Here is a 22,504-nt window from a genome sequence, read left to right on the forward strand (position 1 = left end):
GCTTCTTGCCACGGGCCGCAGCGTCCGAGTTGCTGCCAGCCCGTAATGAATTTATGACTGTTAATTTCTTTGTACTCTCACTGTAAATAATGTAAATAAATCTCTAATCTTCATCTCAAAGTCCTCCTCAATCTTGGCCAACTCCCGCACCCAGCGGCAAGGTCCGAAATTTGGGAGACAGCAATTGGGATTGTCCTCCAGATCCAACAACTGGATGCCAGCGGTGGGATCGTCCTCAACTCCAACAGCTGGTTGACAGCGGTCATATCGTCTCCAAATTCAACAGCTGGTGGCAGTGCTATGGATGAACCTTCGTCGAGAGAAGTACTAAGGAACTGGGAACAACGAAGAAGAAAGAGCCTTCGTCCAAAGGAGTCCCGAGGAACTTGGAACACCGCAGAAGAGAGAGCATTCGTCCAAAGTGGTCGTGAGGAACTGGGAACAGCGAAGAAGAGCGAGCCTTCGAGCTAGAGAGTCCTGAGGAACCGGGAAGAGCGGACCGATGAACCATGTGGCAGGGTGCTGCAACCGTAAGTGAGCGCGTGGGTTTTTTTCCTTTCGATTCAACAGACTTCAAATGTTGTGTTTATTTTGATAGTTCTAGGAATCGGGAATTTGTTGCATATTGTGCATTTGCACAAATTATTAAAGAAAAACAGTTCTAGCCGCCAGTCGGGGCAGCTACCATGGATCTTAGAAGGTTGACGAGGTTAGACTTGTTGGTGTGCGAGGATTTGGTAGTTGAGGGGGACAAACAGATGAAAAAGCCAGCTATCATAAAGGTGATTCAATATAGTGGCAATGAGGATGAAAGCATTGAGATTGCTTGGGAGGTGATGCAAGAAGCACGGGAGCGTGAGCGTCGTGAACGTAAGAGAACGTAAGCGTCAAGAACGCGAGAATGAACGGAAGCGTGAGCTTCAAGAACTTACTCTTAGGTGTGAGCGTCAAGAAGGTCAGCGTGGGCGTCAAGAACGTGAGAATGAACGTGAACGTGAGTATCAAGAACGTAAGCGTGAACGTGAGCAAAAGAACGAGAGAGAAGGGAGCAGTGATAAAACAGATGCTATATTGTGAGCAGTTAAAGACACAGAGACAACGGCTGTCTGAAAATTCTGTAGGTAGTACAGAACAAAATAATGAGGAAATTTCTAGCGCATTTTCACCAAAAGCCGACGAGCTAAGTAGTGCTGTGACATTAGCGGCCCATTCATAGGCGAACGAAAAGGGGTTAGCTGCTAACGATGCCGTAGTGGCAACAGAGGCCGTTAAAGGCCGTAGTGACAGTGACGAGGTGCTGTGCCAACAGAGCACTGTAGAGAAAACTACGCCAGCTTTGAATGGATTGGCACAGTCAGCACGCGTGTGCGTCGCATGTAACGTTAACGAGGTAGTTAACGAAGCACAGAGTAGTGCTGACCCGACAGACATGAGCACCCATGTATGGCCAGATCTGCGTGCCGAAGCGCAGTGCCAGCTAGACGATGCAGTTGAAGGCAGTACGCAGGATTGCGAGCTGCGTAGCTCTAGGGAAGAAAACTGCATGGTTCAGAGATCGGTGCAGCTCTCCGCCAGTCTAGATTGCCAAGAGAGCGATGATTTAGTTATTAATCATTCAGACTGTGCGGGTAGGAGACCAATCCAGCCCGACGAGATGTGTACCGACCAGAACGAAGCGCCAAAAGACGGCATGAAAGGGAATTCCAAGAGAAAGTGCCGCAGAAAGAAGCACCGTAAAGATACTAATGCGGTGGCTAATGTAGCGAAGCTAAACACGGCGACAGGCGCAGAAAGGCAGGACACGAGGAAAAGAAAGGTGCGACCGTCGTTGACATGTGCGCGTCAAGCACGTTCGAGTTACCGGTCAAAAAGAAACCGTGAAGGATGTTCTGAATGGACTCGGACAAAGGGCACGGGGCAGTTAAGTTCCTCGTCGTTTCGCCGTTCTTTTATCAGTGCAGTATGTACTGCGAAGAAGCGCGAGGTGGCAAGACGTGCAAAGGCGGTAGTGAGTCGCGACCACGGTGTAAGAATAGGATAGGTGGCTGAACGAAGGCCGTCCCGGCGGAAAAAAGTCGTGCATGTATCGCTTTGCCCTCGGCAGATGGCGCCACAGACACAAGGGCCTTGGTTTTGAACCAGAGAAGCAGGACGAGAGTCATTGCGGATGTGAAAAGCGTCAATAAAACGTTCGAATTCGCTTCTTACGGTAAACTAGATGCGTATGTTATTCGAGCTTGAGACGGAAACTTGTTTGCGATGAACGAAGCATACGTTTCACGACATTAAGCGTTCTCCGGGAGCTATGTAGTGCACGCGCTCATCCATGCCGGTATAGGAGCATGGCACAATGAGTCCAGCGCAACGGTAGTTGGCAATACTGATCAGGCTCCTTGACGCTGCAGCGAACTTTGTGAAATATTAGTGGCTACGATACATGACCCAACCACAGACCTTACCATGATGAAATGCCAAAACGTCCGCACGAAAACTAGTTTTACGTGTACTGTAACCTATATAAGCTCGCAGTTAAATTGTAATGGACTGCAAAACAACTTTCCAATGTGGCTATTCGAAGGCCGCATTTTTTAATAACTGAAGTTGAATGTTCTGGTAGAGGTTGTTGTGATGTTAGTGTGCAGGATGGCCTAGCCTTGGTTTGACGGCATTTCCTCCGCGTGAGTCAATCATATGGACGACTGTCATCTAAAAACCACGGACGCAAAAGCAGTAAAGTTTTGAGCAGATTGACATTTATTTGACATGTACAGAGAACATGCCATAAACTGAATTATTCGTACAAGCGTTAATGTTCCATAAACAAACCGGACACTGGCACACATGTCGCGCACACGGGTAAGTTCATGACGCCCATCATTTAATTCAGCACATTAAACGTAGAGTTTTCACCTACTGAAGCTTCGACAGCTTTCGCAGCTCCTTCGACTTATTTTTTGCCTCAGATTTCTGTTGTTTGCAGAACTGCCTCATTCTCATGGCTACATAACTGTGTAGCACGCCAGCCATAACTTCTTCTTTATGGTCGGCACAGGAGAACTGAAACTTGTACTTATCAAGCATGTTTTCCAATGTTAATTCATAGGCATTTCTGAGAGCCGCATGCTTGTGGAATTCCATCTCCGTTGCATGAAGCAACTGAAAAAGACTTCGCTTTGGGTGCAAAAGACCTCCCCTGGTTTTACACAGAACAAGGCTGCTTTCCGGCTGATGATGAAGTGCGCTTTCTTCCAATAACCCTTCACGGCATTTTGCACACGTTGTGCTTTTCAAGTACTTGCGGCATATAAAACCAGCTAAATAATAAATTATGCAATCTGCAGCTGCCGGTGCTTCATGCAAGTTGTCGAACACATGGTCAACTTCCTCTTCAGCAGCAACTAGGCCATCTAGCTTCTCTTTGAGTTGCTTAAGGTGTCCTTCTGACTTGACACTGTCGTCAAAAGCAAGTTTCAAATCTTTGAGCGTGAGTACAGGTGCACCTTGCCGAGATTCATTTTCAACTTGACAGTTTCCGAATTTAGGGGGTTTAATCAAACTGTAAACTGATAACATGTTGTAAAGCTGCAGAAATGTGGGCATAGATGGGTGGTCATTTTGGCCACCAGCCTGTCGGATAATGCCAAAAAAGCGTTCCAACACGTCTTGGTTAAGTTTTCCTGTTAAAACTTATCTGAAACCGCACTCCTTTAGCAGGTATCTTGATAGTTCCAGTGCGGACAAAATAGTCACACGAAGGCCCTCAGCGGTTTGCTCGGTTAGGAAACTTGCTCTTGAGATTTTTCCTGATACGACTTCTTTTTCCCATTTATTTAACCAATGCAACGATGAGGCCAGGACCCTCAAATCTCGGCTGCCAACAGTGATGCTTTCCTTTGGATGGTTTCGGTTAAGAGCATCAAAAAGATCATTAAACCTTAGTGTGAATTCTACTGTTGCCTTGACATTTTCGAGCCCTTTTGTGCCTCTCTTCGAGTAGAATTCCAAGCCTTTCGATACACTCAAGCTGAACAATTGAGTGGCCAACTTCACCCGCATTTTTTCGGTCGTTGAAGGGTTGATGTGGGACAGAGTCAATTTGGGGCAAACACGCAAATTTCCCGGCTGTTTAGAATCCTCCATAAACAGCCTGTCAAAATGTGCCCAGTGAACACGATCGCCATTTACGCACAACACTTTCTGTGAAAGCAAACGGTTCCGAACGCATTTCAAAAGATGGGGTGCGTCAGAAAACACATATACGTTGCGTTTTTCATCAACGGGGTGGATGAAGTAGTTCCGGGTATGTTGCAATGCTCCAGTGACGCCGAATTCCTTCCACATCGCACGGTTCGTACTTGCGCCATCACAGACGACTGCGTCGACTAAGGCTCCCGCATCTTCAAGCAAAAATATTGCTTTTAAGACGAGCTGAGCGAGTACAGCTCCCTTTGTGGGGCCCTTGCTTGCAAACACAGCTATCGGCTGAGAGTACTTGTCGCCAAATGACCGAAAGGTAAATACAAGCCCGTGGTCAGCAAGGTCGTCGGGGGCCTCTGAAGAGTCTCCATAATCAGTGAAGCCACTGTATGTCATCGTCTTCGAATGAACTCGAATTTCCTTTCGGACGCGCATTTCGTCGAAAACAAGTATCCCGTGGCGTTGAAAATCGTCTTTAGTGGTCATCTTCTTCTTAAAGGCCGTGAAAAACCTCTTGTCAAAGCCACACCTGACTCTTATCATGCTCAGGTACTTGCGCACCGTCGTAACGCAAGGAAGGGGGAGCACCTCATTATCTCGCAGGAACGAGTATGCAGATGGGCTGCGTATGTGCAACAGCAAGCACATCAGAAGCCAATCCTCTGTGTACCGTCTGCTTTTTTTGTTCGTGAACCTCGCTCCTGCTACGCACTCCTTTACCACAGTCAGCTGAGCACTAGGGAGATCTATTCTGCGTAGTTTCTCACCCAGTTCTTCTTCTGACATTTTTTGCATGTGGATACGAGCTTCTGCAAGCTCCGCCGACATTTTTTTAAAGCGGTTGAGCAGACGATTTTTCGACCTTTTCAGAGCATAATTTGCCCGACGCAGTGCTGCAACTTTGTCCTTGCTCTGGTATGAAGTCAACGGACGCGTACCTGAAGGCCTAAGCCTGCGCTTTCTTTCTTCTGTTCTTTTCTGGTGCATTCGCAGGACGTTTGAAAGGCCAGAACATTTGTGACATACTAATAAGTTCGAGTCACTAGGGTCAAGAACAATAGAGCATCTCTTGTGCCGCCATCTCTGGTTGCTGTCCAGATATGCGCATTTTGTTTCAGCGTGCGGGTACTCCAGAGTGCTCGGTCCACCACTGCACAGTTTTGTCTTATCAACGTGCTCTAAGAAAGCCTTAACGTCATCCATAGTTGTTAAAGTACCTTCAAAGTGCACATCTGCCATTGAAACTGACCTGCCCATCACGGTTATGTTTGCCAGCATATCTTCATGAATTTCAACAATTTTAGTGGTTACGAACGAAGATGCGGTGCTCACTGGCGATAGGCCTGCATCTGACAGTAAACGGCTTACAGGTACTTTGGTGCGCTCCAGTTGGGAGAAGACGACACTTTTTACTTCTCCAAAGTCGAGCAGGTGGTATCCCCATGATTTTGACGGAAGAAACGACCGTGGTAAATCGCCGAACAAGCTTGCGAACGCAGATTCCAGGGATGAGCTAGGTCCAGCAGATTGAGGCATATTATCACATGTCTGCTCTTCAAACGCATCCATGTCGTGCTCCGGTGCACTCGGCAACGCTTGAAACGAGCTCCCATTAACGCCACCACTGTCACTGCTACACGAGGCTTCTTGCTCGTTACAATCCTTTGATGAAGCGCATTTTCTTTTCGACTGCGACCACGGTTGTCTTTCCGCCGGGCGCTTCCTTGTTTTCACTGTTTTAGATAGGTAAGCCGGGCAGTCGGGAAATCTTGTGGGAACAGCATCGCTCGCCAGCGATGCCTTTCGCGGAGCACTCACCAAGACGTGTCCTTTGTAGTGCGCTGTCCAGGTCTTGGACACAAGGTGAGGCTCGAAGTGCTTTTCGCAGACGTGATCATTCGGCTGAAGGACTCGATCCTTCCTTGGGATAGCTCGACGCCAAAGGTTCAAGCGTTCTTCGTCTTTCGGTGGAGAAAAGAGAGACAGTTTCTCCGTACAGCCTTTGTAACCCGTTCTGCAGCGGGGAACAAAACATTTCTTGCCCATCACACTCACATGTGCACGCCTGACACCAGAAAAAGAAATGCCGAGCCGCGTTGGGATAGGAGCGAGCGGCGCTAACATAACCAATGTAGGCCCCTAACAATGTCGCGCCACCTGTCGGAGAGTGAACAAAACATGCACCAGTGTTGGGCACTGCCGCTCCATGTTTAGCGGCCGCCGTTCGCACACCTATCCTATTCTTACACCGTGGTCGCGACGCGGTCAATCAAGCTAGGGATGAAAGCGTGGCGCCAGGACTCAAATTGGCAGGAGACTAACGTCTTGGAAGAGCTGATAGCGTGTCAGCCCTTTCCTTGTCCCTGGGTAGCCAGAATAGCTTTTCAACCGCGACCACTTCGAGTACGGCTCAAAAGTATGAGTCAGACGTAAACGTTTGGAAGGGGAGGCCAAGAGAGCTTTCGTAGAAGGAAAACGTGTTGTTTTTTAGCATTTTGAAATTTCGCGGTTTAAGGCTAGTATTTCTTTCAATAAGTAAGGTATGAGCTTTATATTTTGTTTCAGAAGCTCCGAGATATAAAAGATGCGTTTTAAGTAAAACTTTTGTTTCGCGAGCTGTTCATTAATGAGTAGATAGGCATTCTTTTTTTGTGAGTAAACCGAAGGTCAAGGTTATCGTTGGGAGGCCTATGGTGACGCGCGTGTGTATTATTTAACCTTCCTTTTTTAAGTTGTTTTGAATTTTCTAAGGCTAAGCGCGTAGGTTTTCAGTAAGTGCGTAATTTGCACTGAGAAGAGCTCTTAGTTCCATTAGCGCGTGTCCTGTGCGGACGGAAGGAAGCGCATTTTTGACTGGGTTGCTCGTGTGTGTTGAGGGCAGCCGTATTCTGACTTCTGTAGTTAGCATGCATGGAACTAGTTATTAGAAGACGCATCATTTTAAGGGTTATGTGCAGTGCGTAAGTTAGGAAAGTTTAATTGTTCGCTTAAGGTACGTGTCCTGTATGTACAAGAGGAAGAAACGTGAGTAAGCGTAATGAAACGTTTGCCTACGACGCAAATACGCGTTCTCAATAGTGACCACAAAGCGAGAGCGCTTGTCATTGCGTACTTGTGGAGTTGACCAAACTGCTCAGTGGTACCAGTACATGCGGCAAGTACGCCACTGCGATAGGGTGAGAACAGGCTGCTCAATAAGTTAGGCCACTTCAGCTATGAACGGCTGTTTTCATTATTTTTTGCAATCACGACGACCCTTTCTTTTGCAACAGCAATAACACTGTGGTCTTGTCGGCATTCAGGGCGACATGGATAGCAGTTTAGAAAGGTGGTTGGAACTGCTTTATCAAAATTGGGGAAAGAAGAGATCAGGGTTCATTTTGACTTAGTAATAAGTCAAGGGTGAAGAGCCTGCGTTTACACGTGGTGCAGCGCTGTGTTGTTTTGTTTGTTTGACGTACGTTCTCCAGGGCCCAGGATCCCGAAGTTCGTCACACGAGGCTCGACACCAGTACCCTACATGTTCTTTCAGCGTTCCTCATGGCCAGCGAATTGATTTCGCCGGCCATTCCGAACTTCCGGGGTGACGAGGAGCTGTTAGATACGGGACCGATTCCTGAGCCTTTTTCGACTTCACCAGACCACATCTAATCGCGTCACAGCTAATTAAGGAGCGCAGAAGCACATCTACCCGTTCTCGAGGCGCGGCACGTGCAAACGAGTTGGCGTCTCCCACCTTGTGTGCCGCAGGTGGAGCTATTCACTGCTTGACTTCCCGAAAGTGTAGCGACAGCCTGGCACTGTTCCAGATAACGTGGGTCCCGAGGCAAGATGGCTGTAATGCACCGTGAAGCCCTGGCAGCAATCCCCCATCCGCCTTTGTAAAGGCAGTAGCAGACCAGGAAGGCAAATAATCCCTCGGGCAATTGAAGCCCAAGGAGTGACCCTCTGAGCCGTATGTGGCGTACACTCGCACGGGTGCCTACCATGGGCCGAAAATGACGACACCTGAGCGGGCTCGCCGATTGGCTGAACGTGACGTGACTTCGAGACACCGAAGGGGTTAAAAGCCAGAGACCGGGAGCAGTAAGAGAGGATCCCTTCATTCATCTCTTTCGAGCTTCTTGCCACGGGCCGCAGCGTCCGAGTTGCTGCCAGCACGTAATGAATTTATGACTGTTAATTTCTTTGTACTCTCACTGTAAATAATGTAAATAAATCTCTAATTTTCATCTCAAAGTCCTCCTCAATCTTGGCCAACTCCCGCACCCAACGGCAAGGTCCAAAATCTGGGGGACAGCAATTGGGATTGTCCTCCAGATCCAACAAATGGATGCCAGCGGTGGGATCGTCCTCGACTCCGGCAGCTGGTTCACAGCTGTGGGATCGTCTCCAAATTCAACAGCATGTACATAAATTGGTGAAGTCCCGAGTCACGAGAATGTACTGAGTTGTTTTCACGCATTGGCCATAGGCGCCTGTCAGTCCTTGTTGCTTGGTGAAGTCCAACCGGGAAAAGAACCGAAATCCTGCGAGCTTGATGAACATCATATGTGAGCGGGGAAACGGCTCACAATCAGGAACCACCATCCTATTCAGCTGACGGAAATGAATGGATAATCGTATTCTGTCATCCTTTTTCTTTCCAATGGCAATAGAGGTATGGTATGGAGAGTAAGATCTTTCAATAACATCAACGCATAGCATATCTTGTGTTTCTTTTTCCACGTCCTCTTTAATCACGAGTGGCAAAGGATATGGGATAACTTGGATGAGAATCTGTGTAGCGAGTTTCAGCTGGTAGTGGATGACATTGGTTTGCCCTGGTAACCAGGTCGGAAAATACTGTTTTATACCCCTCAAGCAGCTGGCAGATTTCCATCCGCTGATGATGCGAGAGTTGAGGAGCAATATCAACGTCTCGCCAGTCTTGTGTGCGTTTCAGAGGCACGAGCAACTCTTCCTAGGCAAGGTTGCTGTCTTCCATGGTTGACACCTTCAACACCTTCGATGGTCGGGCGGGCAGTGCTCTCGGTCGAGGGCACTGCACACCCGACCAACGAAGGTGAGTGAAAAGAGCTGACGTTGCACTCCCCATATTTTTTCAGTATATTTATGTGTAACAGCGTTATTCAGTTCCCAAGGTCAGCAGCGTAGTCTAAGTGACTAAGTGTATCCACCACGTTGAATGCCGTTTTCATGGACGAGACAAACTTATTGGTATCTGACGATAACAACACGAGGACTTTGTCACCCGAACAATGATTGAGCTTCTTTGTCTTTTTGTCGTAATAGCATTTTTGTAGTAAGGTGGTCTTGAGTTCCCGTTTGGCCATGGCGCATGTTTTCTCGAGTCACTGCCAGAGTTTCCTCATATATGTATTCCTAGCTTTAGCATCCCAGTCCAGGAAAGTGTTTGTCCACACGTCCTTCAACACTGCCATTGGGCCACGTGCAAAGCAACCATAATGTTTTTCAAAGGGCGAGCGCCTTGCGCTACTTTGGTGCAGTTTTCTGCATGCGAAAAGCCAAGGCCCCAGGTAACAGCCTGAAGATTTCGGGCTTTCTTGGCAAATGAGCCTTGACATTCGTTTCAATGTATCGTTAAACCTTTCCGCCAGACCATTTGCCGTGGGGTGATATGGAGTCGTTGGCATCGGCTTCACTGAGAGAAGACGGCTGAACTGCTTTATTAGGGCGGACATGAAGTGGTACCCCTGTCACTGATTATCTGGGATTCCCAGCCGGGAGAACATCTCAAAGAGGTTCTCCGCTACTTGTTTTGCGTCAATGAACGGTAAAGCAATGGCGTCCGGATACCACGTGGCAAAGTCAATCACTGTGAGTATGTAGTGGTTTTCCTTGGTAGACGTAGGAGATACTGGTCCAACAATGTCAATGCCCACTTTTATAAAAGGTGCATCAATGACCGGCATCGTCCCAAGTGGCGTTCGTCGCAAGAGGTGTCGAGGTACTGTCATCTGGCACACGTCACACGACTTTACGAAGTGCTTAGTCTCCGGTTTTACTCCCGGCCAGTAGAATGCCGTGATGATTCTGTTCGTCTCCCTAGTCATTCTTTGGTCACCTACTAAAATGCCTTCGTGAGCTAGTACCAGTACTGTCTTTCGGAGGCATGGGGGAACCAGCGGTGGCTCCAACATTTTCAGGCACGGTAATCTGTGCTTGTGGAGTAAAATGTCTATAAACAAAATCCGTTCCGTAAGAGTTTGATGCGTTGTTTTTCGCTACTACGTGAAAACAACTTTTCAAATAACATCTTTCATAGTGATAGGCTCCCAAAGTCGAGCAGCCTATTGTCGTGGCCATGCTTGTCAACACAGGAAGCATCGTGTCTTCGAGTTTTGCCCCAACGGCTACTGTTTCTAGCTGGTAATAGGGTGTTAGCACCGAAGGTTCCAACTGCAACCCGTCAGGGTCTTACCAGCTATTAGCATCTGATTTTGCCTCGTGCGAATTCTCTGGAAAGACTCACGAAGGCGCCTGCCATTGCTCAGTTGTAGCCTCGTGTTCCCTGCTATTTTTCGGCATGGCTCTGTTTCGGTTAGTTTTTGCAGTGTCCACTGATACAGCTTCATTAATATTTCCGAGAACCACGTCGCGCAGTGGGTCGGGCATACAGTTAGCCCAAACTTCGCGCACAGGAAACAGCGTGTCTGGGAAGGACGTAGCTTCTGGTAGATAGCGGGCCGTGCGATCAAGCAAGAATACAGGACTATAGGTACCGGTCAACCAACGCTAACGTTCAAGTGCCTGTCGCGCACCACCACAGTGTTGAAGCCACTGTCGTGCAGCACTGCGACTGCATATTTATCAAGAAATGTGTTGGCCTCTGGCACCTTGCCAAAACCACCAGCAGCAACTTGGTGGCTCACCATAGTGTTGACGGTCCGAATAGCCTAGAACAATGTAGCCCTTCTTCTCTGGAGGTTTTCTTCCTCAATTTTTTTCTGAAGGGGCCCCACACGACGCTTCCCTCTTGTCCACGTTTTTAGTGTCATACCAGTGTCATACTTTCTATTGCCCATTTGCCCATGAGCGAGGTAACTACGCTTTGTCCGCGAAAAATCAGCCGCTCTGTGTCCCACTTTGTCCCATAAAAAACAACGCCCGTCACCCCGAGCCGTCTTCGTGCCTGACTCCCTCTTTTCACAGCTGCAACCACGATCTTAGTATTCCGTTTGCTTAGGTTTTGCAACTAGGCTTCCACGAAGCTCTCTGCATTCTCGGAGTAGCCCTTCAGCATTCAACAGCTCCTCTTTTTCAAGAACACCCACAGTGGCTGAGAGCCGCCCTCGACGAATTGTTCGGTGATAAGCACGTCCCTAAGGTCATCGTATCTTTGCTCCCCCTATCCTAATTTGACCCAATGATCAAAGTAGCCGGCCAGCCTAGGGGCCTACTGCATATTTTGATATCAGGTCGGGATCGCCGAAACTTTTCCCGCTAGCCATACGCAATGTCCAGAAAAAGCTCCAAGAGTGTCACCTTGAACTCGCCGTAGTCCAGGGCAGCATGCTGATTAAGGCAACTAATGACCATTAGCGGTTCCCCAGTCATGCATTGGCTCAATGAGAGCCCCCATTTTTCTCGCGGCTCTTCCAGGTACGTTACGACCCGTTCAAAACGTTGCAGATAAGCATCTAGTTCATCTCTGCATTCTTTAAAAGTTGGAATCAGTGAGTGTGTACTACAAACGTTTGTCCTGCTAGTAACAGCGCAAAATGTAGACAAGAGACGACACAAGAAGACACATTTTGCGCTGTTACTAGCAGGATGGAAAACCAACAAGCCCAAGCTGCTATTCTAGCGAAACGGTTGTCGCCACGGGTGCACTCGAACTAGCCTGTGTGGCGGCCTCCTTAGCTTGTGCGTTACCCCACTCTTGTGACGTTCGAGCTTAAGTTCTACGACTTCCTGCTCTTGCCCTAGCAGTTTCTGTTACAGGGCTTTTTGTACTTTCGCTGCAATGCGGCCCTCTATTATCTCATCGCACAGTTGCGCCCCGCTCTGCCTCCACCCATTCTCTTGACGCTGCCGCTTTTAAAACGAGCTCTCCACGTAGACTGCACAATTTTTCAGTTTCCATGTCTATTTTCTTTGCGTGAGCGTTGGCTGTGAGTGGTGTAAGGCACTCATGACAGGCTCGCCATTTGTGATAGAAAGGTTCATGGGCCCAGGGGCTCAGCAAACATGGAGGAGAGCGTGGAGCACAGACATTACAATTATCTGTCATTATCTCGTTCAGGTTATGATCACATATGACACATGAACACACAACAAAACAATACATATAATACTTGGGCATATAAAAAGAAAGCTGGCTTACCCTATCCTAACCGTCCAAGGGTACGCGGTCTAGTTCTCGAAGTTCCCTAAATGCCCTAAGTGTTCGATTTCACTTGATAGCCGACTATCACATGCGCAGTCTCGCACCGGTGCACTCACAGAACTTAGGCTTTGTACGTGGTACGCGGGCTGTCTGCGCCCTGGCACGGGGGTAGGCACGACTACCTCTCAGGTGCTTGAGGTGCGTGGCAGGCGAAAAGCTCCGCTGGCTTCTGCCAGCGCAATTGTGCCGAAGGCAGTACTGGCGAATACGCGAACCGTGGCGCCGCTCGGCCTCGTCAGCAGCTCTCAGGGGGGACCGCAGGCACTAGAACCAGGATGGACCATCAGCCAACGGAACCGTTCTCTGGTCCCGATGGTTCCCGGACGGCTGCCCGAGTGGACAGTCAGCCGGTCGTGTGTGCGCGGGCCCGGCTGGGTCCGTGAACAGGCAGGCGCCAGGCGGGACCAGTAGCCTATTCGATTGCCCTGGAACACGTCCCAGTACGACCTCGCCGGTTCAAGTTCCTTTCACCGCACCGTCCACAATTTAGTCTCGGCAGGCACTCCCTCCTCGCGTGCCATGCCGCCACACACCACTACGCACACTTTCTTTTTCCCACTGAGCCCGTCGGGGCACACTCGGCTCCACTCATCACACTGGCAGTCAAGGGCACTCATTTGTGACGCTTACACTTATTGGCATTCAGCGGCACTTGTGTTCGTTTGAACTCGCCTGCACTAGCTCAGTGACTTCCCACTCTTGTTAAATAAACAGAAATGAGTGAGAGGGCTGTCGAATGCGTGTCTACCTGTAGTGATATTACGGCGCGTATAATTGCTTTAATGTCATCTGCAAGGTAGCAATATTATAAACCTTTGTCTTTTTCTGGGCCCCACCCCCCTTTCGTGCTGGCACAATATCAGTTGTTTTTTCGTGTGCTTTATCATAACCATATGATCACTGAGCACTGCAATGAATAGCAATTCTGTACCGAATTTCTGCTTACTCGTTATGTGATCCCCTCCATAGCTGCGCAGGAAAATCTGGGGTTACGCTTTCTTTGGTGGTGTTGATATCAGTGTCCACCTCTCATGCTTTATTGAAGTATTGAACAAAATGAGCTAGGTCGAATAACAAGAAGTTGCAAAAATTTATTAATTCCGGAAATGTAAGCTAACAAGAAACGTCTTATTACGGCCTATTTAAGGGCTCGTGGATCACTCATGGCCGAAAATCGACACTACATAACAATCACTATGCTAAACAAAACGTCAAATTTGTAGAGGGAGCTTTCTTTTTGTTCGCTCAAAGTTTATTTACCTATGCAGCACGGCTTTCTGATAACACTATGAAATGCAAGCACTTAAAATTACAGATTTTTCAGTCTGCAGGAAGACTTGAAAGTGCTACGCTCAGTGTGAGTTAACACGCCATTTAAATTTCGCCAGCAACATAGAACTTCGCCCCTTCTACAGGTAACGAGTGTAATGCTATTCTCCAAATATATTCTGGCTACTGCTGCTTCTAGCGCAAACCGACACTTCAGTGCTGCTGCGTCGTCGGAGTTAAACGATTATTTTCGCGCCAAGGAAGCTTCGAGATAAACTGAGCTTTAACTTCTCGTGAACTCGGCGCATTCACGGGAAAGCCAAAAGCTTACACAAATCCAAACAGGGCAGAGAGGAAAGTGCATAACACGGCCGGAAATTATTGAAAATAAAACCGTTGTTCGACAAACATAAACTACGAACTGCATTGAAATCCTTATGCAAAGTCCACGAATGGGATACAAACAAAAACAGAAGATTTCGTACTTAGAACTGTACACGTGATTACTTGCGGCGCTATGAAACGCAAATGCTATTGATAATTCGCGAATGAAATTTCAACGAAATAACACTTGGCTACGCAAGAAAATAATTGCCAGCAGTAATTCAGTTGGAGCAAACCGAAACAGAACTACGCCTACAGTTATAGCAAGTTCACACGCCAAAACTCAGATGCGTGTGTCCGCATTAGTACTACAAGTACAGACGTTTAGACCGCTGAGATTCGTTACAAGCTGGCTGATAAAAATGAGATGGCAGAAATTAAGCATTTAATATGCTGGATCAAGAAAAAATGTTTGGATAGTTGAACGCCATTCTGTTTACCATGACGAACCATTTTGACGCAATGCTATATCCTTGTTTTGTGTGAAAGCGCGAGATTTTCATATTCTGTGACACTTTCAACCCGAAATTCAACGAAATCGAGACATTTTCAACAAAGCGACCGCTCGCACCTGCGGCTCCATTGTCTTTATACATCTACAGACTTTTTGTATTGTCATAACGCATCGCACCGCACGTAAATGCAGCGAAGACGGAATGGTGCAACCCCCGATGTCTCTTTTCTCCTGAACAATAGAAGTAAGCCAAGGCTTAGAGCAAAGGAGTGCCGTGTTGCAGCGGAGGTAAGAACGGCGTCAGAACACCTCGGAGGGATACGACGTAGGAATCGTAAATATAATTCTTATTTATATTTTTTATTTGTATGTGTATATATTTGTAGCTTTATTTTTTCTACGATTAGGTTATTGCTTGCAGTGCTGTGATGGGGTTGAAAAGAAGTCTTATCTTCTTATATTGATCGGAACGTTGCTAGCATTGCTGCTGGATGTAGGACTGTACGGCAGACAGTCGGGGCGGGGGGGGGGGGGGGACAGACGCACAGGGACGCGATCGAGCTGGTGTCTTACGCATGTCTGCATTCGATAAAGAGTACGTGCTTTCCGCACATCATCAATGAAGATAAGAGATTTACCGTCTCAGACCATCGGACTTGTGAATATACCATTCTACCGTCGAAGCAGTAAAGTCCTGTATGTACAAAGCAATAGTTTGTAGCCTGTCGTATATGTATTTACATGTGCACGCTCCCTTTCGACATTGCAAAGAGAGGCATCGTGACCTTAAATGACAAGATACGAAGGATTTTTACTTAGAAGTCATATACATCTAATATCAGCGCTCAGAGTGAGGCATAACCATTGAACAGATGCACAGAGCGTTACGGTGAGCGTTGAGCTTCATTCCGGTTGAATAGAATATGTCATTACATGAGCAAGTATTTCCGACACGTTTGTGCCTGTCAATGCCATTCCGATCGCATCATATTTACTAGTCGGGCGGCCAGGCCAGCCGAAGCTGTTAGGCTTCCGTACAATCTGGCCTGGGCGTCATTCGGGTGAAACATTCCGCTTGATCTGATACGCGAGCACGCACGACCGTCACACGGCAGCAGCAATGAGCGATACTGTTCGGGAAGGGTTAGAAGTAAAGCTTAAGTCAGGAAATGACGCACGAGAATAGAACTTTATGGAGAAAACAGCAAGAAGACCTCATGGCCGTCCTGCGTACGTGCGTATTTGCTCCCGCGTAGCGAGTGTGAACAAAATGACGGCAGAGCTCATCTCACGATGACTGTCGATGGTAATGCGACGAGCACTCGAGCAATTTAGCGACATGCCGTGTTTTCGAAGTCACGTTTACTCATACGAAAATTGGTAAAATGGTTCACTGAGCGAAAAGGCGTGGGTCTGTCGTCAGTACAAATGAAAAACAGCACCAAAATTTCTTCTGGCTCTGACTGCACGTCATGAACGCGCGTGGACGGAGAAGAGCAGGCGAAAGGGAACACCTGCTCCCGTAATAAGGCGCCAGGTGTAGCATGACATGAGAGGGCATGGCCGCGACATGCCGCCCTTCCTCTTGGTAGCCCATGTTAAGGCCGAGCTACACACACGTGTGCCGGCGCGCAAAACCTCGCCACCGCGTGCCTGACACATGCGCTGATTTGTGCAAGACAGATAATATTCGTTGAAGCGCGGCGCGAGCGCAGATATCTTCGCCAGACAATTATTTCTCCTCTGGCCACCTCATGAAAATGCGAAACGAAGTCTGCCAGCGCTAAAATAGTGAGCAAAGTGGGCGCGCTCTGGAGCGCGTCTTGTACTTTGAAACTGCCATTTTTGGTGAGAAGGTGCGAACGCAAGGTGCGCGGGCGCGAGTTTTCGAGCCACGGCAAGTGTACTTTAAATTGGGCGTTTATCCGCGAGTTCCTTTGTCACCGTATGCTTTTTTCCTGCGTTATAACTGCGCCTCGGTAATCGCTATAACGAAATTAAGGTATGAGTAACAGAAAATTTGGCAGAGGCACTTAAGACTCCTTGCGTGTGACAATACAAATGCATTAGAGTCCCTTTGGTGAAATGTGTTTTTTTTTTGCTTCGAGCGTGATACCTCCGTTTAGCTTCTCGCTTGTGTTCAAATAGCGCCTCGCTAAGTCCACCTGAAGACGCTTCGAGCGCGTCAACCCTCTCGTTTGCCCGCGAGGAGTTTATAACTCGAAGCCCCGCTAGCGACGTTCAGTTGGCTATTCGTGCTCTGTATTTCATACTCATTTTACACATTCATGACGTGGCCACCTCGTCACCATGGCTGCCCCGTCACGTCTCTAACGACGGACGCACTAGGCCGCACGATTAGTAAGCTGCACAGCCGCGAGGTGACGTTTCCCATGACGCGCGCACTAGGCACACCTTTAAACAACATGAACCATGGAGCTGCTGTGGCATCAAAGGCTATGGTTCGATTCGCACCCAAACCGAAATTTACCAAATTATCTTTTCAAATTCATTTTTCGCTGTCTATACAGGAACCTTCGTGACAAATTTGACGTGAATACTAGCGTTCTTTTACGTGTTTTTACTCTTTGAGGCGTCGGCCATTTTTGGTACAAACTGTCGGGACGCCGTAGGAGTTTCGCGAAATGGGGCATATAATGCATATATGTTCCTTCAAATTATTAAATTCCAACGCTAGAAAGTTATGGTAGGGAGTTTAGAGCCTACGACCCCACCCTGAGATGCCGACTGTCTTACCCACTGGGCTAAACCAGAGCATTCTAAATAGAAGGCCTGTTCACTCTACTTTCCGAACTCATGCTACTAGGACCGACATTTCCACTGCCAAGCAAGCATGGCGTGACCAAAGCAGTGACGTCAAAATCACCGCTGCCTACTCGGGAGCCTGCCTTTTGCATTGTATGGCAGCCAGGCACAGTAACATGACGTCACGGATCGAAGCGCACCGGCCGTGTGTTATCTAGGAGGCGCTGGTCAAGCGTATAGGCGCGCTCGCTAGCGCGCGATGAGTTCTTTACTTGAAAGATTGCTCAGCGGCGTTTGAATAGACTACGATGCTTTCGCATTCACGACTCATAAGAAGTGTTTAGATGTCCTGGAAGATTTATTTACCAGCTTCATTAGGTATTTTGAGACTTTCGTTGGTTCGGGTTATATGCGACATACTCCTGTATCATCTCACTTTGGTATGACATTTGCTTGCTTGCAGAAGGTCGGTCGTGAACACGGCTGCGTGATTACCACTGCATGACGTCCAGGTAGTGACGATGATGAAATGACGAAGGATGCGTGGCGTAGTAGGAATGGCAATGATTTGAAATATGTGGTTTTACGTGGAAAAACCGCATTTGAATATGAGGCACCTTGGTAAAATTCTGGTCATCAGGAGATTTTTAGCGTTACCCTAATGCACGGGACACGAGAGTTGTTGCATTTTGTCCCCACCTAAATTTGTCCGCCGCGGCCGGGATCTGATCCCGTGACCTCTTACTTAGCTGCGAAAGACCATAGCCATTAGGCCACCCCGGCACGTGGAAATCCGTCTTCAATTTCCATCTCCCGCCTTCTCCATGTTTTCCCTTGATTTCTACCGACGGAAGATGAAGGAACATGGTGAGCGCTGTCCGCTTTCCCTGTCGCACGTAGGATTAAATGGAGGCAGTCACTACAGGTACACTGACGAACACTGCCCGCCAGCCCAACACTCACCAGCACATCAGCTTTAAGAGCGGCACCACTACAGACATGATCCGAAACCTCATTGCCGCCCCACCACAGCACATCACACATATAATTATTCACTGCAGGACTAATGACCTTAACACCGGCACCGGTGACAACACAATTGAGACCACGAAAACGCTCATAAACAATTTGCGCACCAACAGACCAAATGTAGTAATCACCCTGACGACAGCACTTCCCAGGATAGCAAACAAACACAGGCCACATATTCAACAATCAGAGACACTCCTAGATCACGCAGTAGGAACACGTAAGCTCAATGATTTTCTTCTGAACATTGCGAACCAACGCGATAACGTCGATGTCATGCTTCGCGCTGAAATACACCAGGACCCAGATATTATGCTCGCCCAGAACGGACTGCATCTCAATTTTTATGGCGTTAATGTAATTGTTAAGAGCATCTAGTACAAGCTCATGATCTCATTTAGATCGACGCAACCAACACCAGTAAAGCCCCCGTCGCAGTTAGCTACAACACAGAAACACACGCCTGAAATCTTCAACCCCAGCTCGTACGCACGTTCCAACAAAGCTAGAACCCAAGAAGAATCTGCACAGACAATGGACGCGGAACCAATGCCACCTGAACAACACCTACTCACACGGAAGCCCGCAACCACCCCGAAGCCTTCACGCAGACAGCTGCATACACAAATATGCAGACAGGCATCGGTGCAGACCTCGGCAAGAAAAACCTATGGGCACAGTTAAGTTTTGTTCTGTTTTCCTTCAAGTCGACCAAAGCCTCTTCAAGGTGATTATCGGTGTTGATGAAGCAGGAGGCAGGTTGGAGGTAACAAAACTTGAAAATATATTGCAACGAAAATATTTACACAGTCGAATGCAGAGTTAGCAAAAGAACACTGATGAAAAACACACAAGTAAACAGCGCCTTACTCTTCTACTTTCTCTTAAGTTAGAGCTTAGGACAACTGCCACTGCATACGACCAGCCGAGTCTCACTGTTCTACCACTAAGTGGTTACGGATCAGACTAGTGTTGCATCGTACGGAGCCTTACTGGTCTATCAGGTTTAGTAAGTACAGCCTAGACTGAGGAACAAGCACCTCGTCTAGATTGTTATAGGTGAAAAAGACAAAGAAAAAGGGCGGTAGGCTCGTTATGCCGTCCCACAGAAGCAGTTGTCAATGACAGTTGAAAGTTCGTTAAGCCACAACACTAAGGGAGGACCTTACTCTCAAAAGTAAATGCACTGGGAAACAACCCTGTTTTCCTTTTGCCACAACTTCATTTCCATTTCCTATTTCCACGTGGTCAGTGACGGCCTCAGCAAACACGCCAAGCACGCATGATTTATTGAGGCCATCTCGAACCTCAGCGGCATTTCTAGCCAGCACGGGGCTCGGGCGCTGGTGTCACAACACTGCGTACCGCAGTCCTCGCCCCCCCCCCCCCATGCCGCCAGGTTTTTCCGCGTGGAAAAATGATGGCGTTGGTGGCATCCGGACTCGGTGTTCTCAAGACGACGTTCTCCGAAAGCGATCTCCGCAAGCGCACCGCGCCTCTGTCTACGGCGCGCACTGCAAATTTCACTCGACACCACGCCGGCTCTTCTCAGCGCTCAAAACAAGATGCACGTGGCTGCCGCCTGGATGCGTAGGGGAGTGGACCCCCGCACTGCTTACGCGCAGCACATGGTCAATATTGCTATGGCCATCTAAACCTCGGCGGCGTCTCTAACCAGCAGGCAACTTGGCAGCCGGCGCTACAACACCGCGTACAGCCGTCCCACTCGAGGTTTGTCTGCGCGGACCTATTATGACCATCGATGGAATGCCAACCCAGTGCGCGTAATACAGCGTTCTCCGAATCCGTTCTTCGCATGGGCGTATTCAGTGGCTGAATGTGTGGCCGAGGGCAACAAGGTGTCTAAGGGCAACGCGGGTTCTCGGCCAAATAGGAGATATAATGGTAAATAGCCGGCGGTGTTGTGACGCGATGAATTATACGCGAACGTCACATATAGTAGGTGAAGATCCCAGTCGTGGTGGTCGGTCGCGACGTACTTGGATAGCATATCGGTGATGGTCCGGTTGAGGCGCTCCGTGAGGCCGTTGGTCTGTGGGTGGTAGGACGTGCTGAAATTGTGCTTAGTCGAGCAGGAGCGGAGGATGTCCTCGACAACTGCCGACAGAAAGCTGCGGCCACGGTCAGTGAGTAATTGGCGCGGAGCACCGTGCACTAAAAATTGGAGGACGCTTAAGCTTCGCCTTCAAGAGTAGAACGCGACAGCGTTCCCGTCGACCCGCCAAGGGGTGTAAGACAATGGGCCAAAGGGCAGCCATCACTTACGAGGCGCCCCGCATCGGACGCGGTGAGCGTCGAGCCTTATGGTCGAGGAACGCGGCGTTCGGCGCAGCAACCAAACGTGCGCCTGAGCAAGCGGAACGAACCAAAGAACTCGGTATCTCGGAGGGGGAAATGATGCACGCCAGCCAAACGTCGTGATCGGCACGGGCAGATAGCTAGACAGATAGTGATGTAAAGAAAGGAAAGACGCTTGATTCTGCCGAGGGAGCAAGGCGAAGCGTTGTCAGGGGGGAGAGAGTCCGAGGCACGACCCGCCTCGCACAGCTCCAATAAGCGCGTGGCGCACCATCTGTCGGGGCAGCGCCGTACATGGAGAGGAGGGGGTCTTCTGTGTTTGCCGCAAGATGGCTCTGCGTGTGCGGAAAGCGCAGAAGAAATGCAGCGGAAACGCACTTCACTACTCGTGTAATTGCGACTTCTGTAAGTTACATGTTCATAATTACCTATATACACCGCAGTATAACTTTCCACGGCTCGTTTCGAAGGCAACACCGCATTCACTAGAGGCGCGTTTGTACCACTTGGAAGCATCGAACTCGTGGCTGAGTGGTAGCGTCTCCGTCTCACATTCCGGTGACCCTGGTTCGATCCCCACCCAGCCCATCTTGAAAGTTGCTTTTTATTTATGAAGTGCCTGCCGTGATTTATCGCTCACGGCCAACGCCGTGGACGCCGACACCGACGTCGACGACACCGGTTTTTCTGCGACACGAGCTCCTTTACGCTATCGCGTTAAAATGATGTCATAGAGGAGAAAGTCAGCAACGTCAGTAGCACAACTTGTCGGGAGGGCTCTGGGGATTGCGTACCGCATAGCATAATCAGTAGCGACGACGACCCATTTATTTCCGAAGCCCGAGAGAGAAAACGGTCCTAGAAGGTCTAGACCAACACGGAAAAAGGGTTCCGTTGAGATGTCGATCGGCTGGAGACATCCAGCTAGAAGTGTGGAGGGCTTCTTCCGCCGCTGACAGGGCTCACAAGCGGCAACGTAGCGCCGCATGGAGCGGGCGAGACCCGGCCAAAAGAATCGACTGCGTACACGGTCGTATGTGCGCGAGACGCCCAAGTGTCCAGCCACAGGAGCGTCGTGAAGTTGTTGGAGGACAGTCGAACGCAGGTGTGATGGAATTACGGGAAGAAGGTCATGGCCGTGTGGACCGAGATTGCAGCGGTATAGTGTCCCCTCCTTAAGGAGAAACATCCGGAGAGAGGCGTCGCCAGGCGTTGACTGCAGATGGTCGATGAGGGCTCGTAATGAAGGATCGCAGCGTTGCTCGTTGCCGATTTCAAGCAACTGGAACACAGAGAAAACGCAAGCGATGGTGTCCGCATCAGCCGGGTCGTCGACGGGGTAGCGGGACAGTGGGCATCCTGGTGCAAGCGTCCCGTCTTGTACACCACGGAGAAGGTATATTCTTGCTGGCGTAACGCCCAGCGAGCGAGTCGTCCCGTGGGGCACTTGAGCGAGGATAGCCAGCAGAGCGCGTGGTGATCAGCGATGGCACAGAAGGGGCGTCCGTACAAGTATGGACGAAACTTGGCAACAGCCCACACAAGAGCGAGGCACTCGCGCTCTGTGATTGAATAATTGCGCTCGGCGGGTGATAGAAGTCGGCTGGCATAGGCTATAACACGATCATGTCCACGCTGGGGTTGTGCTAACACTCCTCCTATACCGTGACCAC

The 22,504-nt window shown here is 49.0% G+C and overlaps 1 protein-coding gene across 2 annotated transcripts in view; it reads left to right on the forward strand.

Annotated features, from left to right (window-relative positions):
* Positions 1-14,922: 14,922 nt before the first annotated feature.
* LOC135910447 (beta-hexosaminidase subunit alpha-like) overlaps positions 14,923-22,504 on the forward strand; it is a 274,956-nt gene continuing 267,374 nt past the window's right edge. Inside the window, exon 1 of one of the 2 annotated variants that reach the window (XM_065442484.1) lies at positions 14,923-15,051. The gene's annotated coding sequence lies outside the window, so the exon portion shown is untranslated. The remainder of the gene's footprint in view (positions 15,052-22,504) is intronic. The other variant, XM_065442483.1, reaches the window with a different exon arrangement.

The sequence above is a fragment of the Dermacentor albipictus genome, chromosome 8, assembly GCF_038994185.2.
Source record: "Dermacentor albipictus isolate Rhodes 1998 colony chromosome 8, USDA_Dalb.pri_finalv2, whole genome shotgun sequence".
Classification (NCBI taxonomy): Eukaryota; Metazoa; Arthropoda; class Arachnida; order Ixodida; family Ixodidae; genus Dermacentor; species Dermacentor albipictus.